We start from the raw sequence: 16,134 nt of genomic DNA on the forward strand, positions 1-16,134 counted from the left end.
TCCAGGGATGAGTTCCTAAGAAACCCATCTACAGGGAAAGGGCTCTGGGCCATAGATACAAGGGAGAAAAGGAAGACCAGGGGCCCCCTCAGAGAGAAAGGAACAGGGTAATCCCTTCAGGAGTACAGCTAAACTTACTCTGGGTGGTCACCAGGGAGAGCCCCGGGGACGACACCCAGTTCCTTGGGTAAAGGAACAATATGTGATGCCTCCTCTGAAGGGAAGGAGAGGAGTTCCTTTCAGCCCAGTTGAAGACAGACCAGCTTAAACCGAAAAAAGGTAGTGATTCTCTATCAAACAGGGGAGACAAAAGAGGTGAGATGGACTAGGAAGCCTGAAGGATGATTCCTGATCCTGAAAAAGCTGCTGTGGGAGGCTATAGTCAGATTAGTGCTGTGGAGTGGGAGGTGAGCTGCCACCCCTCTATAGTGGAAAGGTAGACTGCTGACAGCAGAGTGTTTGAACCTGGAATAGGTGAAATACATAAAATAATGGACGTGGTAAATATTCTCTAGTCCCAATATGGGCGGTATGCCACTATATGTAATAATACTTAGCTCCTCTATATCAGTTATACTGCTTTACAGGTGCTAGGTGTACCAGCAGGTTAAATGGCTGCCCGTCTGTTACTTTTCTTATTTCTTTTTTTCTTTTTCTTTGCTGGTGCTCGTGACACAAAGCGGTGCTTAGTGTTAGTGGTGAACCCTTTGCCAATTCATTCATGCTCTCAACATGCTTGCATGTTTCACCGTTAGGCGTCATCAGGAGAACGAAATCTACATGTGAAAATGAAAATAAAGGTAAATATCGTTCACTACTGTATTGCATATTATTGCTTCCTAGTACTTGCAAACTATTATTTTAGATATACTTTTTACTTGCACTTCATGGAGACTACAAGGTGACGATCAGGCCGCAGTCCCCTCTCAGATTGGCAAACCGCCGGTGCATGTGCACTCGATACTTGTACTCACCGCTCTAATTAGCTCTCACATGTGTGTAACCGCCCACCAATCAATTGCTTTGTTCAATCCGTTAGGATGTGTAGTTCGCCATCTGTAAATATACTGAGCCTCTTTTCTCAGCAGATTAGAAACAACATTGCCTCCTTGCGGATGCTCAAATTGAAATAATACAACAAATAACAGATCTTCCTTCCGGTGTCCCATCAGGTCCCAATGTCCCACTAGGGGTGCTTCTTTCTTATGGGTATGGAGGTTGCTAAGGTGCTCACCTATACGTTGTTAGATCTTCCTTTTAGTCTGTCCAATGTACCATTTGGCACATGGACATTTGATACCATAAACAACCCGCACTGTATCACAATCAGTCCTGTATTGCAATTCTATTGTGCGGTTAGTTACCGGATGTAGAATAGATTTTGTTACCCATGCATATCGGCAATATAGACAACTGTTACATTTGTTGTGCCCTCTGTCATCTTGGGGAGATGAACCTGGCACTCGATATTTCAACATCTCTCCCAGATTACGTGATCTAGTATATGTTTTGTAGACCACTCTCACCGGCGTTTGCTCTTGTCTTATACTACTATATTACATCCACCAAATTTACTTCTTGGATAACTATGTTTATTTAAAGAGGAAAGACTTCAGCATACCCCAGAGGACGCAATTTGAAAGAAATTCTTCAAGCTGGAATAAAGAAAGATCAAAGTAATGAACAACTGGGACATCGTTCTTGCACAAAATGTATTTTTTGTCCTCTAATGTTGAACACGTATAAATTTTGTAATCCATTAGACGGACGTGAGTATGAGTTAAGACATATTACAGACTGTGAGTCTAATCACGTGGTATATATTTTAATATGCCCGTCCTCCTAACACACCCAGTCCCCCTGCTGACCCATCCCACCTTGCCCCGCCTTCACCAGATTTTGCCTCTACTTTGCAGTCTTCAGTCACACAAGCAGAACTTCAGCAATGGAAACTAGCAGGCTGCTTTCTCAATCCTGATGGTGTCTGGACACACCCTCATGGTCAGTTATGTGCTTCTCAGTATATACTCTCTTTACTCCTACACTCACTCCATTACCCACTTCACCTGAATGCAGCAATATTGTATGATCAACTCTCTACTAAGCTGTGGCCCCACAATTGCGATCCTTATGTAAGACGGTTGTTCAGCATTGTTACAAATGTTTTCTGTACACTCCTAAGCGGGGACCTGCTATACTTGCTGGTCACTTGCCCATTGTGCAATGGCCAGGCCTCCACTGGCACGTTGACTTTACAGATATGCAGATACCAGTCAAAGGTAAACGCTACCTGCTTGTCTGCGTGGATGCTTTTTCAAAATGGATAGAAGTGTTCCCTTGCACCAGAGAAACTGCACAGGTAATGGCACTTTCTCTCTGCCAGGAGATCATTCCCAGATTTGGGATTCCCTGCAGAATTGCTACAGATAATGGTTCTCATTTTGTTTACGAGTTCCTCAAGTCTTTTATTCCTGCTCTGGATATTTCACACCATACTGTTTGTGTTTACAAACCAACTAGCAATGGCCTAGTTTGAGCGCTACAATGGCCTCTTAAAAACTAAATTGAGACAACTTTTAGCAAATGGTATTAAGACTTGGCTCGATGCTCTGCCACTGGCCTTATTAGCCCTTCGAGCCACCCCATCTTCCTCTTTAAAGCTGTCTCCTTTTCAGCTCTGTACAGGCCGCAAAATGCGCCTTACTAAAGGCAATCCTGCTAACCACTTGCTTGACAAATATTCTGTTTACTGGGATGTGTTACAGACTATCATTACTTCTCTGTCTTCGATTCCACAGGCAATCTCAGTCAGAAGAGGGGAGGGTAATGATAGCCCTGCCCCTGCCACCGATCAACCAAAAGCTCTCAAAGTTGGAGATTTGGTTCACAGGAAGTATTATACCCAAAAAACGTGGAAAGACCCTATTTATGTAGGACCCTTCCAGGTTGAAGCCCTGTCGGCTACTGCAGTCAAGTTACAAGACCACACTTCCTGGGTCCACCTAAAAGATATCTGCATTTACAAGGCCCCTGATCCTGACCTTTTCAAACCAACTGATGATTCCAGATTCGCCACCGCAAATACACCACCAGCCACCCCCCCCCACCAGTTCCGCAGTTGCCACCGCTCCTGCAGCCTCCGCCACCACCACTTATTCACCTGATTCCTATGCCTGAAGGACGTATCCCTGACTTACAAGCCAGAATTGTGAATATACAAACTTTAATAGCAGAATTTATTACTCCTGATGCCCCTGAAATTGCTCGTCTCCAGCATCTTTACCATGAAGTTTCTAATCTACGGAATCTCTGGTATTTTCACTTTATGCTGATGGACTAAAACTTCTTGTCCCATGACCGAGCAGCTGACAACCACAGACAGTATCTATCAGGAAGAAGCCACCATACCTGAACGTTGCCCATCAAACAGTGCTCACCCTTGTCGATTTGACCTCCAGCGAACCTACTACTGAGCCTGCATCTGCCAATCTCCCACTGGAACCCTGTGACACAAGTCCACCTTGTTGGTCCGAAGCTCAGAGCAACACACAAGAGGACACTAAACTTTGTACTCCAAAAATTGTGCTAAAAATTGTTGTTCTTACAGTGCTCCTAATTTTGACTTTGGGACTAATCTTTTATGTATTTGAAAAGGTTCACAGGTTTCTCCAGTATATGCATTAATGTTACATAGCTATAATCACCTGGACCTAGATTATTGGAAGATTGCTACTGAATTTATTGTTACTATATACTCTTGCTTACCCTCTCTATTCTCCTTACCGTTACTCGGCTGTTATATTGTCTTTATTTAATCCTCCTGCTTTAGGGAGGTACTTTTCCACTGCATGACCCAGGCCAATAGACCCCAACCCCTATCGTGGGTCTTACCTTGGAACCTTGCCCCCGACGACGACCCTATCTGGGATACCGGATACTGTGTGAAGCATTACTTGATACATGGACCAAGGGCCCTGATAGGCATATAGTTGATGTTTTTTGACATATATCTCACCTTGCATCCAAACCAAAGTTTCAGTGTGCTTGTCTGACATTGCTGTCTGGATGTCAACACCACCTGAAATTAAACATGACCAAAACTGAGCTTCTCTTTTTTCCCCCAAACCCACCTCCCCACTCCCCCCATTTTCTATTTCTGTTGATGGCTCTCTCATTCTCCCTGTCTCCTCAGCTCGAAACTTTGGGGTCATCTTTGACTCTTCTCTCTCCTTCTCTGCTCATATCCAGCAGATCGCCAAGACCTGTTGTTTCTTTCTTTACAACATCCGTAAAATCCGCCCCTTTCTTTCCGAGCACTCTACCAAAACCCTCATCCACACCCTTGTCACCTCTCGTTTAGACTACTGCAATCTGCTTCTTGCTGGCCTCAAACTTAGTCACCTCTCCCCTCTCCAATCGGTTCAAAACTCTGCTACCCGTCTTGTCTTCCGCCAGGGTCGCTTTACTCATACTACCCCTCTCCTCAAGTCGCTTCACTGGCTCCCTATCCGTTTTCGCATCCTGTTCAAACTTCTTCTTCTACTAACCTATAAATGTACTCACTCTGCTGCTCCCCAGTATCTCTCCACACTCGTCCTTCCTTACACCCCTTCCCGTGCACTCCACGGATAAATCGTTCTTATCTGTTCCCTTCTCCACTACTGCCAACTCCAGACTTCGCGCCTTCTGTCTCGCTGCACCCTACGCCTGGAATAAACTTCCTGAGCCCCTATGTCTTGCCCCATCCTTGGCCACCTTTAAATCTAGACTGAAAGCCCACCTCTTTAACATTGCTTTTGACTCGTAACCACTTGTAACCACTCGCCTCCACCTACCCTCCTCTCCTCCTTCCTGTAAACATTAATTGATTTGATTACTTTATTTTTTGTCTATTAGATTGTAAGCTCTTTGAGCAGGGACTGTCTTTCTTCTATGTTTGTGCAGCGCTGCGTACGCCTTGTAGCGCTATAGAAATGCTAAATAGTAGTAGTAGTGGTGTGGCCTTGTAAGAATAGAACAGGCAAAGGCACCATTAATTTGCTTTGAAACAGGAGAATTAATTGACTTTTGGCTGGTAACATATAATGTTGTCCACAGTGGCTGGAGGCCTTGGTTTTTCATTAGGGAGATAGGAAGTCAACGTTTCGAAATTTACTCTATTTACCTTGCAGGAGAAGGACAAATTGGGGCCACCAGAGTTTACCCCGGGTACGCCAATAATTGAAGCAACACTAATCATGACTGCCACTTTCTTTCTAATCTGTTTTTTGTCCACTATACTTGTACCTACTGTACCCCAGATAATGCCAGGACCTCACCATCCTATCATCTTGTCTCTCACTAATTGCACACTAGTGGTTACCCTATTAGCTGATTGCAATTATATGTACGCAACATTGTTGATTTTATTGAATGACAAATAGACTTGGCAGAATTCTTGTGTTTCCAAGTTTCACTCTGCCCCAGAGGGGTAGTTATAGGATAGTTAGATTCCTTGGGTTGGTTATGGTAAAGGGGAATCTTAGTGCTGCATCACATTCAGTACATATCTTTGCGCCCACATGCTGACTCTTGTTATTGCCTTGTTTCTCACTACGTCAGGCCACCCATGTTACCTGGTATACATATCCCCACATCGGGCTCTAGAACTCTAGGAGCCCTCTGGAATGGATGGCCACCTACTAGAAGTCACATGTTCCGGCCCCCCCTTAGGGGCCCGGCAAAAGGGGAATGTAGAAATATGCTGTCACTTGCTTTCAGTGAAGTACAGGCCAAGGGCTCAGGCTTACAGCTAAGAGCTAGGCCTCTAAAAATCAAAAACCATCTCTGACATGAATTAGGTCACTGCAGCTGAATTAAGCTGACAGGGGGCCGGAATCTGTTCTCAAAACAGCAGGTGCACAAGGAAATTAACAGGACGGTAATAAAAAGTTGGGAGCAAAGATGTTTTGGCTTAGGCAGACCATAGTGGGTCAGACTGACATAAAACCGGAACATCCAGGGGGTCTGAAGGGGGACTTGGAGACATGGGAACTCAGTGCAATCAAAGGATGTTGATGCCCAGAAGCTATTAACGTGTGAGCTCACTATTGTCACAGATGTTGAAGTTATAGACATGTGAACGCATTGTTAGTGGGGATGTTGATACTTAGAAATTGGAAATATAATGATCAACTGATAATATGCAGAGACAGGTGGTAAGAAAGTAAGGTTCCATAGGAATGAATTGTGTCATAAGTGTATAAAAAGGGCACTGTTCTGGGTTATGGGCAGAGAGATGGCAGAAGGCTGAAGAGTGAGGACAGACTGCACTTGTTGTATGTCGCGAAGCGCTGCTCCACTGTGTTCCAGATTTGAATACCTATTGACTGTACTGGCTTTGGGTAACATACTGATGCTAATGCTAATAAACTATTTTCTTATATCAACTGAATTCTGGGTGTCTTACTGATTATGGAGCTCGTTAGTTCTCAGCCTGTGTAAGACAGTCGGAGCAGATATGGGGCCAAAGTAATTAAGTCAGTTACACGGAACACGCAATTCTTTTCAGGGTGGTAGAAAATCTATTGCTTCCCCTGTCCAAAGCCTTTTTACAGACCCAAAAATATACACCGCCTTTACCACATTCTCTGGCAATGAATTCCAGAGTTTAATTACACGTTGAGTGAAGAAACATTTTCTCCGATTCATTTTAAATTTACTACATTGTAGCTTCATCGCATACCTCCTAGTCCAAGTATGTTTGGAAATCGTGAACAGACACTTCACATCTACCCGTTCAACTCATTATTTTATAGACCTCTATCATAGTGGAGTGGAGGAGTGGCCTAGTGGTTAGGGTGGTGGACTTTGGTCCTGGGGAACTGAGTTCGATTCCCGGCACAGGCAGCTCCTTGTGAACTCTGGGCAAGTCACTTAAACCCTCCATTGCCTGCCGCATAGAGCCTGCCATGAGTGGGAAAGCGCGGGGTACAAATGTAACAAAAATAAAAAAAATAAAAATCATATCTCCCCTCAGCCGCCTTTTCTCCAAGCTTTAGCCTTTCCTCATAGGGAAGTCGTCCCATCCCCTTTATCATTTTCGTTGCCCTTCTCTGCACCTTTTCTAATTCCACAATGAGGCATATTTTCAAAGCACTTAGCCTTCCAAAGTTCCATAGGTTTCTATGGAACTTTGGAAGGCTAAGTGCTTTGAAAATATGCCTCTATATCTTTTTTGAGATACTACATTACTCCAGTTTTCACCCATTAGCACAAAAAGAAGCTATTCCGTTTGGACAATTTTTATGCGTGAGAAAGTTATGTGATTCCAAAGAGAGTTTCCTCCGTCATGCAGATGACATGAGGAAAAGATTCGTGCAGCGGGGATATCCAAGGAGAACCATCAATAGAGCACATAAAAGAGCTGCGAATACTCACAGACTATGGCTGTTAGAACCTAAGGATAATAGGTCTACCGATAAAGATATGATTACTTGTGTACTGCCATTCTCTACTAGAGTATCTCAGATTAAAGACATCATAAAGAGACATTGGTTGATGATGCAGTTGCATGGTATTCCCACTGTACCCCTATTTGCATATACTAGATCACGTAATCTGGGAGAGATGTTGAAATATCGAATGCCAGGTTCATCTCCCCAAGATGAACCTGGCATGGGGGATTTCAATTACCCGCATATAGACTGGGTTAATGTAACATCTGTACACGCAAGGGACATAAGATTTCTTGATGAAATCAAGGACAGCTTCATGGAACAGCTAGTTCAGGAGCCGACAAGAGAAGGAAAAATACTAGACTTAGTCCTTAGTGGTGCTCATGATCTAGTGCAGGGGGTAACGATACGAGGGTCGCTTGATAACAGTGATCATAATATGATCGGTTTTGATATTGGCATTGAAGGAAGTGAAACTAGGAAATCAAGTACGCTAGCGTTTAACTATAGAAAAGGTGATTACGACAAAATGAGAAAAATGGTGAAAAAAAGACTGAAAGGACCAGCTCGCAGAGTAAAAAACTTGCATCAGGCGTGGATGTTGTTTAAAAACACCATCCTGGAGGTTCAGGACAAATATATTCCACGTATTAGAAAAAAGGGAAAAAAGACTAAACGTCAGCCGGCGTGGCTAAACAGTAAGATAAAGGAAATCATTAGAGCCAAAAAACAATCCTTCAGAAAGTGGAGAAGAGAACCAACTGAAAGTAACAGGATAGATCATAAGGAATGCCAAGCCAAATGCAAAGCGGAGATAAGGAGGGCAAAAAAGGACTTTGAGAAGAAATTAGCGTTGGAAGCAAAAATACATAGTAAAAATTTTTTTAGATACATTAAAAGCAGGAAACCGGCCAAAGAGTCGGTTGGGCCGCTGGACGAAAATGGTGTTAAAGGGGCGATCAAGGAGGACAAAGCCGTAGCGGAGAAATTAAATGAATTCTTTGCTTCGGTCTTCACCGAGGAGGATTTGGGGGGGACACCGGTGCCGGAAAGAATATTTGAAGCGGGGGAGTCGGAGAAACTAAACAAATTCTCTGTAACCTTGGAGGATGTAATGGGTCAGTTCAGCAAGCTGAAGAGTAGTAAATCACCGGGACCTGATGGTATTCATCCCAGAGTATTAATAGAACTAAAAAATGAACTTGCGGAGCTACTGTTAGAAATATGCAATCTGTCCCTAAAATCGAGTGTAGTACCGGAAGACTGGAGGGTAGCCAATGTTACTCCGATTTTTAAGAAAGGTTCCAGAGGAGATCCGGGAAATTATAGACCGGTGAGTCTGACGTCGGTGCCGGGCAAGATGGTGGAGGCTATTATTAAGAATAAAATTGCAGAGCATATACAAAAACATGGACTGATGAGACAAAGTCAGCACGGATTTAGTGAAGGGAAGTCTTGCCTCACCAATCTAATGCATTTTTTTGAGGGGGTAAGCAAACATGTGGACAATGGGGAGCCGGTTGATATTGTATATCTGGATTTTCAGAAGGCGTTTGACAAAGTGCCGCACGAAAGACTCCTGAAGAAATTGCAGAGTCATGGAATCGGAGGTAGGGTATTATTATGGATTAAGAACTGGTTGAAAGATAGGAAGCAGAGAGTAGGATTGCGTGGCCAGCATTCTCAGTGGAGGAGGGTAGTTAGTGGGGTCCCGCAGGGGTCTGTGCTGGGTCCGTTGCTTTTTAATGTATTTATAAATGACCTAGAGATGGGAATAACTAGTGAGATAATTAAATTCGCCGATGACACAAAATTATTCAGGGTCGTCAAGTCGCAGGAGGAATGTGAACGATTACAGGAGGACCTTGCGAGACTGGGAGAATGGGCGTGCAAGTGGCAGATGAAGTTCAATGTTGACAAGTGCAAAGTGATGCATGTGGGTAAGAGGAACCCGAATTATAGCTACGTCTTGCAAGGTTCCGCGTTAGGAGTTACGGATCAAGAAAGGGATCTGGGTGTCGTCGTCGATGATACGCTGAAACCTTCTGCTCAGTGTGCTGCTGCGGCTAGGAAAGCGAATAGAATGTTGGGTGTTATTAGGAAGGGTATGGAGTCCAGGTGTGCGGATGTTATAATGCCGTTGTATCGCTCCATGGTGCGACCGCACCTGGAGTATTGTGTTCAGTACTGGTCTCCGTATCTCAAAAAAGATATAGTAGAATTGGAAAAGGTACAGCGAAGGGCGACGAAAATGATAGTGGGGATGGGACGACTTTCCTATGAAGAGAGGCTGAGAAGGCTAGGGCTTTTCAGCTTGGAGAAGAGACGGCTGAGGGGAGATATGATAGAAGTGTATAAAATAATGAGTGGAATGGATCGGGTGGATGTGAAGCGACTGTTCACGCTATCCAAAAATACTAGGACTAGAGGGCATGAGTTGAAGCTACAGTGTGGTAAATTTAAAACGAATCGGAGAAAATTTTTCTTCACCCAACGTGTAATTAGACTCTGGAATTCGTTGCCGGAGAACGTGGTACGGGCGGTTAGCTTGACGGAGTTTAAAAAGGGGTTAGATAGATTCCTAAAGGACAAGTCCATAGACCGCTATTAAATGGACTTGGAAAAATTCCGCATTTTTAGGTATAACTTGTCTGGAATGTTGTTACGTTTGGGGAGCGTGCCAGGTGCCCTTGACCTGGATTGGCCACTGTCGGTGACAGGATGCTGGGCTAGATGGACCTTTGGTCTTTCCCAGTATGGCACTACTTATGTACTTATGTAAGATGACAGAGGGCACAACAAATGTAACAGTTGTCTATATTGCCGATATGCATGGGTGACAAAATCTATTCTACATCCGGTAACTAACCGCACAATAGAATTGCAATACAGGACTGATTGTGATACAGTGCAGGTTGTTTATGGTATCAAATGTCTATGTGCAAAATGGTACATTAGATAGATTAAAAGGAAGATCTAACAACGTATAGGTGAGCACCTTAGCAACCTCCATACCCATAAGAAAGAAGCACCCCTAGTGGAGCATTGGGACCTGATGGGACACCGGAAGGAAGATCTGTTACTTGTTGTATTATTGCAATTTGAGCAACCGCAAGGAGGCAATGTTATTTCTAATTTGCAGAGAAAAGAGGCTCAGTATATTTACAGATGGCGAACTACACATCCTAACGGATTGAACAAAGCGATTGATTGGTGGGCGGTTACACACATGTGAGAGCTAATTAGAGCGATGAGTACAAGTATTGAGTGCACATGCACCGGCGGTTTGTCAATCTGAGAGGGGACTGCGGCCTGATTGTCACCTTGTAGTCTCCATGACGTGCAAGTAAAAAGTATATCTAAAATAATAGTTTGCAAGTACTAGGAAGCAATAATATGCTATACAGTAGTGAACAATAGTTACCTTTATTTTTATTTTCATTTTCACATGTAGATTTCATTCTCCTGATGATGCCTAACGGCGAAACATGCAAGCATGTTGAGAGCGTGAATGAATTGGCAAAGGGTTCACCACTAACACTAAGCACCGCTTTGTAGCATGAGCACCAGCAAAGAAAAAGAAAAAAAGAAATAAGAAAAGTAACAGACAGGCAGCCATTTTACCTGCTGGTACACCTAGCACCTGTAAAGGAGTACAACTGATACAGAGGAGCTAAGTATTTACTTATAGTGGCATACCGTCCATATTGGGACTAGAGAATATTTACCATGTCCATTATTTTATGTATTTCACCTATTCCAGCTCTCTGAAGGTAGGAAGGGAGGGATTGATAGTGCGATGATGGTGTTATCAGTGTGATGTTACAAGCTGTTTAATGGCTTAACTCATCCACTTAAGTCTGAGAACTATTATATACTATTGCACACTACTTTAGAGCACATGTGATTTAGAAGCAACACATTGGGTAGTAAGTTAATATATTGTAGGTTTGTAGTTTTTTCATATAATTAAATTTTAACTGCCAGACCCTTGACCATGTTTCTAACTTTTGGAGATCCCTTCTCATCGTTTCTACTCCCTCCAGGGTATCCACTCTATTGGCTATCTTCGTGTCACCCGCAAAAAAGCAAACCTTTCCTTCCAACCCTTCAGCAATATCTCTCACAAATATATTAAACAGAATAGGCCCTAGCACCGACCCCTGAGGAACTCCACTGCTCACCTTCCTGTCCTCCGAGCGGATTCCATTTACCACCACCCTCTGCCACATGTCGGTCAATTTCCTATCCAGTTCACCACTTTCGGTCCTAAGTTCAGCCCTTTCAGCTTATTCACGAGTCTTCTGTGGGGAACCATATCAAAGGCTTTGTGAAATCCAAGTAGATTACATCTAGTCAGTGGTGTGCTGGAGCCGGCTCGCTCCAGCTCGCAAGATCCGGTTGTTAAATTTTGGCCGGACTTGCGAGCCGGTTGTTGGAAAGGGCGAGCCAGCTCTCCCTCCCTCCGCCCTCCGGATACGGTCCCTCACAGATCCTACCTTGACTATCGAATTCTTCGGGGCAGGCAGTGTTGCCTGCCCGCTGCTATCGCTGACTTTCCTCCGCCGCCTGTTTGCGCTTTAAAAATGGCCGCCGAGACTTCCAGAGGCGGCCTCGCGACACTTCTGTAAGTCCCAGCGGCCATTTTGAAGCGCGATCGGGCGGTGGAGGAAAGTCAGCGATGGCAGCGGGCAGGCAACACTGTCTGCCCCAAAGAATTTGATGGCAAAGGTAGGGTCGGTGAGGGACCGGATCGGGAGGGAGGGAGGAAGCAGGAGAATTTGTGAAACAAGTCGGGAGGGGGTGGCAGGGGAGAGAAGGGTCACTGCTGGGCATGGGTGGATGGAGGACAGGGGAAAGGAGGGTCACTGCTGGGCATGGGTGGATGGGGGGCAGGGGAAAGGAGGGTCACTGCTGGGCATGGGTGGATGGAGGACAGGGGAAAGGAGGGTCACTGCTGGGCATGGGTGGATGGAGGACAGGGGAAAGGAGGGTCACTGCTGGGCATGGGTGGATGGAGGGCAGGGGAAAGGAGGGTCACTGCTGGGCATGGGTGGATGGAGGGCAGGGGAGAGAAGGGTCGTTGGCCATGGGTGGATGGAGGGCAGGGGAGAGAAGGGTCGCTGGGTATGGGTGCATGCTGGGCAGGGGAGAGGAGGGTCACTGCTGGCCATGGGTGGATGGAGGGCAGGGGGAGAGGAGGGGAGAGAGAATAAATGCTGGACATGGATGAAGGGGAGGAAAGAGTGAGGAAGGAGATAAGATAAGGGAAAAGGAAGAGAGGAGAAAAACTGCACATGGATGAAGAAAATAGGCAGAAGCTGAGGACAAGAAATGAAGGAGGAAAGGAAAGAAATAAATGGAAAGGAAGCCCTGGAAACGGAGTTAAGAGGACAGATAGCAGCAGCATCGGATACTGGGCCAGCATGATCAGAAAAACAGTCACCAGACAACAAAGGTAGAAAAAAATCATTTTATTTTCATTATAGTGTTTGGAATATGTTCCCTTTGAGAATCAGGTGCTCAACATTAAAAGTTCATATTTATTTACTTATTTATGGCATTTTATACCACATTAAACATGAATTAGATTGGAAACTGGGATCTTTTAATTTTTTTTTCCTGGAAAGAGTAATGCATTGCCCCCCCACCCACTGGCTATAGCCAGCTCTGCAATTTTGGGGGGCGCAGAGGTGGACGTGGGGGGGGGGGGGGGGAGGGCGCCGTGGGGGGGGGGGGGGGGGGCGCCGAGGTGGACCGGGAAGAGAGCCTGTTGTTAAAAATTTACCAGCACACCACTGCATCTAGTGCACGTCCTTCATCCAGTTCTTTGGTCACCCAGTCAAAGAAGTCAATGAGATTCGTTTGGCAGGATTTTCCTTTTATAAAGTCATGTTGCTTTGGATCCTGTAACCCACTGGCTTCCAGAAAGTTAACTATCCTTTCTTTCAGCAGTGACTCCATTATTTTTCCTACCACCGATGTAAGACTTACCGGTCTGTAGTTTCCCACTTCTTCCCTGTCTCCACTTTTGTGGCGGGACCACACCCGCTCGTTTCCAATCTCACGGCACCTCTCCCGTCTCTAAAGATCTATTAAATAAATCTTTAAGAGGTCCTGCCAGGACCTCCCTGAGCTCCCTCAGTACCCTGGGATGTATCCCATCCGGCCCCAGAGCTTTATCCACCTTCAAATTCTCCAGCTGCTTATAAACTGTTTATAAACTACATAAATGAAGTGAGAGAGCTCCTCTCATCGGAAAAGAAGGATCACGTGGGGTTGCTCTTCTTCCTCCTGTCTCAGAGAATCCTGCTCAGAATCCAATCTGAAGTGGAGGCGTCTGAAAGACCCTCCAGATCTTCTGGGGTCCAGCTGGAGCTACAGAAGCCAACTGGTCCCCTCTGCAGTGCTTGGCCTCCGGCATGGGGTCATAGCTGGACCCCACTGTTGGTTGGGAGGCCAGCCTCTGCCTGCAGAACCTGCTTAACCATCTGGGTTAAGCTCCGGAGCCAAAAGGAGCCAGGGGACTCGCCCTCACCCACAGATGGACCTGTGGTGGGTAAGAGAGGAACACACCAACTCCCAGTAGGGGCTGTGAATGCTCCTGCTACATACAAACTGCAGCAGGAGAGAAAGGAGCATGCTGTTCCTGCCAAAGACATTAGGACCATGGGTTCCAATGCCTCTGTGAAAGGGTAACTGTGAGACGGCTCTTGCACCCCCTCCTTCCTGATCCTCCCCTAGTCCATTTTTGAAGTCTTCTCCAAACAATAAATGATCCATCGCAAAAGGAGAAGACACAGCTCAACTGCCAGCAGGTATGCCTGGCTACAGGGCCAGAACATGCAAGCCTGCCTGGCTGTTTGGACTGACTTTGGCCCAGAGCTCTGGCATGCCATCCTTTCCACTCACTGGGTATGCTTTTTTTTTTTTTTTTTTTTACTTAATTAGCTTTATCTCCTGTACAAGGAAATAAAGCTTAACCAGGCACAGCCAACTGCCTGGAAGTTACAGGGGAGCCTGAGGGGAAAAATATCCAAACAGGGAGTACAAGCAAGGAGGACAGGAGGATGGAGACCTGCACCCTGACTGAACCAAAGCTTTACCCAGTGGACACTAAGAAGCATGACTTGGGCAGCTAAGCCATGCTCCACACCCAACCAGTCCAGTCAGGAACTGGGAATTTGGGAGCAGACGTTAGGCTGAACTTCGCTGTACCGCCACTGTCAGCAGAGTGGAGTACTAGGCCAGAGACCAGAGGCACCAGTCTGAACAACCTACCATCTGCTAGAGGTTAAGAAAATTTCCATAGAACACCAACAAGTTATACTAGTGAGTTCACTGGAAAAGATCAATTTGCTCTCCCTCCATCTGCCAGTAGAAGGGACTACACCCACTTGTTCAGGACAAGGAGGAGTAGCCTAATGGTCAGTGCAGCAGGCTTTGATCCTGGTGACCTGGGCTTGATTCCCACTGCAGCTCCTTGTGATCTTGGGCAAGTCACTTAACTCTCCATTTCTCCAGGTACAAAAAAAAACACAAAACTCTAGGGACAGAGAAAGTACCTGCATATAATGTGTACAGCACTGCGTTAGTAGCACTATTAGTAGTAGTAGTAGTACAGTATGGCCAGGCAACAAGAAAAGGCAGGCACTTATTATAAAGCTGCCCTTAAACTGCTTAGAAGTAAACACTCTGTTCTCTCTGGGGCCCTTTTACAAAAGCGTGTAAGGACCTACGCACGTCTAGCACACACCAAATCATCATTACCAACCGGTTACTGCATGCCCCAGGCAGTAATTCTGAATTTGGCGTGCACCGAAAACATGCAGTAGAAATTATTTTCTATTTTCTACTGTGTGGCACTTACCTGACGGGTAAATGGCAGTGGGCGAGCGCTGCATGCCTACTGCCTGGGTAGCGCATGAGACCTTACTGCTGAGTTAATGGGTGTCAGTAAGGTCTCCGGCCGAAAATGGATGCGTGCTGGTTTTCATTTTGTCACACATCTATTTTGCGGCCCCCTTAAAAAAGGCCCTTTTTCCTGGAAACGGTAAAAACTGGCCCAGCATACGCCCAAAAGATATGCTCGTACTACCGTGGGCCACTTTTTCCACGGCTTAGTAAAAGGGCCCCTCTGTGCCTATATTTACCCACATGTATACATACATTGTACAATTTATAAAGAATCTACTTGAACATATAAAATGCGGTTGTACACAATCAAGTACCTAATAAAATTACCCCTTCATGAGAGCAATACTCCTTGCACAGTTTTGAAAAGTCCATTGGTACTTTTGTATTTGGATTTAGTTAATGCCTTTTTCATTTGTAGCTCAGGGTGAGTTATATTCAGTTATATTCAGATACTGTAGGTATTTTCATCCCCCTCCCCCCCCAAGAGGGCTTAGAATATAAGTTTGTACCTGAAGCAATGAAGGGATAAGTGTTTTGCTCAAGATCACACGCAGCAGCAGTGAGATCTGAACCTGTCTTCCCTGGTTCTCAGACTGCTGCTCTAACCATTACGCTACTGCTCCAATTCATTACCTGTCAAGTTTATACCAGTTCTCAAAAGTAGAAGTACACATGGTCTTTCCCTTTGAAAACTTGCCAGGAAAAATAGTACCCACACAGATTTGCACCTGCTTTAGTACTTTTTCCATGAAAAACAAGTGCAAGTTTTTAAAAATGCAAA

At 45.2% G+C, this 16,134-nt stretch overlaps 1 protein-coding gene across 3 annotated transcripts in view; it reads right to left on the reverse strand.

The window, feature by feature from the left end:
- Nucleotides 1-16,134, reverse strand: part of ATG4B (autophagy related 4B cysteine peptidase) — a 471,612-nt gene that overhangs the window by 236,658 nt on the left and 218,820 nt on the right. The gene's annotated exons all lie outside the window — the stretch shown is intronic.

This window comes from Microcaecilia unicolor, chromosome 10, assembly GCF_901765095.1.
Source record: "Microcaecilia unicolor chromosome 10, aMicUni1.1, whole genome shotgun sequence".
Taxonomy (NCBI): Eukaryota; Metazoa; Chordata; class Amphibia; order Gymnophiona; family Siphonopidae; genus Microcaecilia; species Microcaecilia unicolor.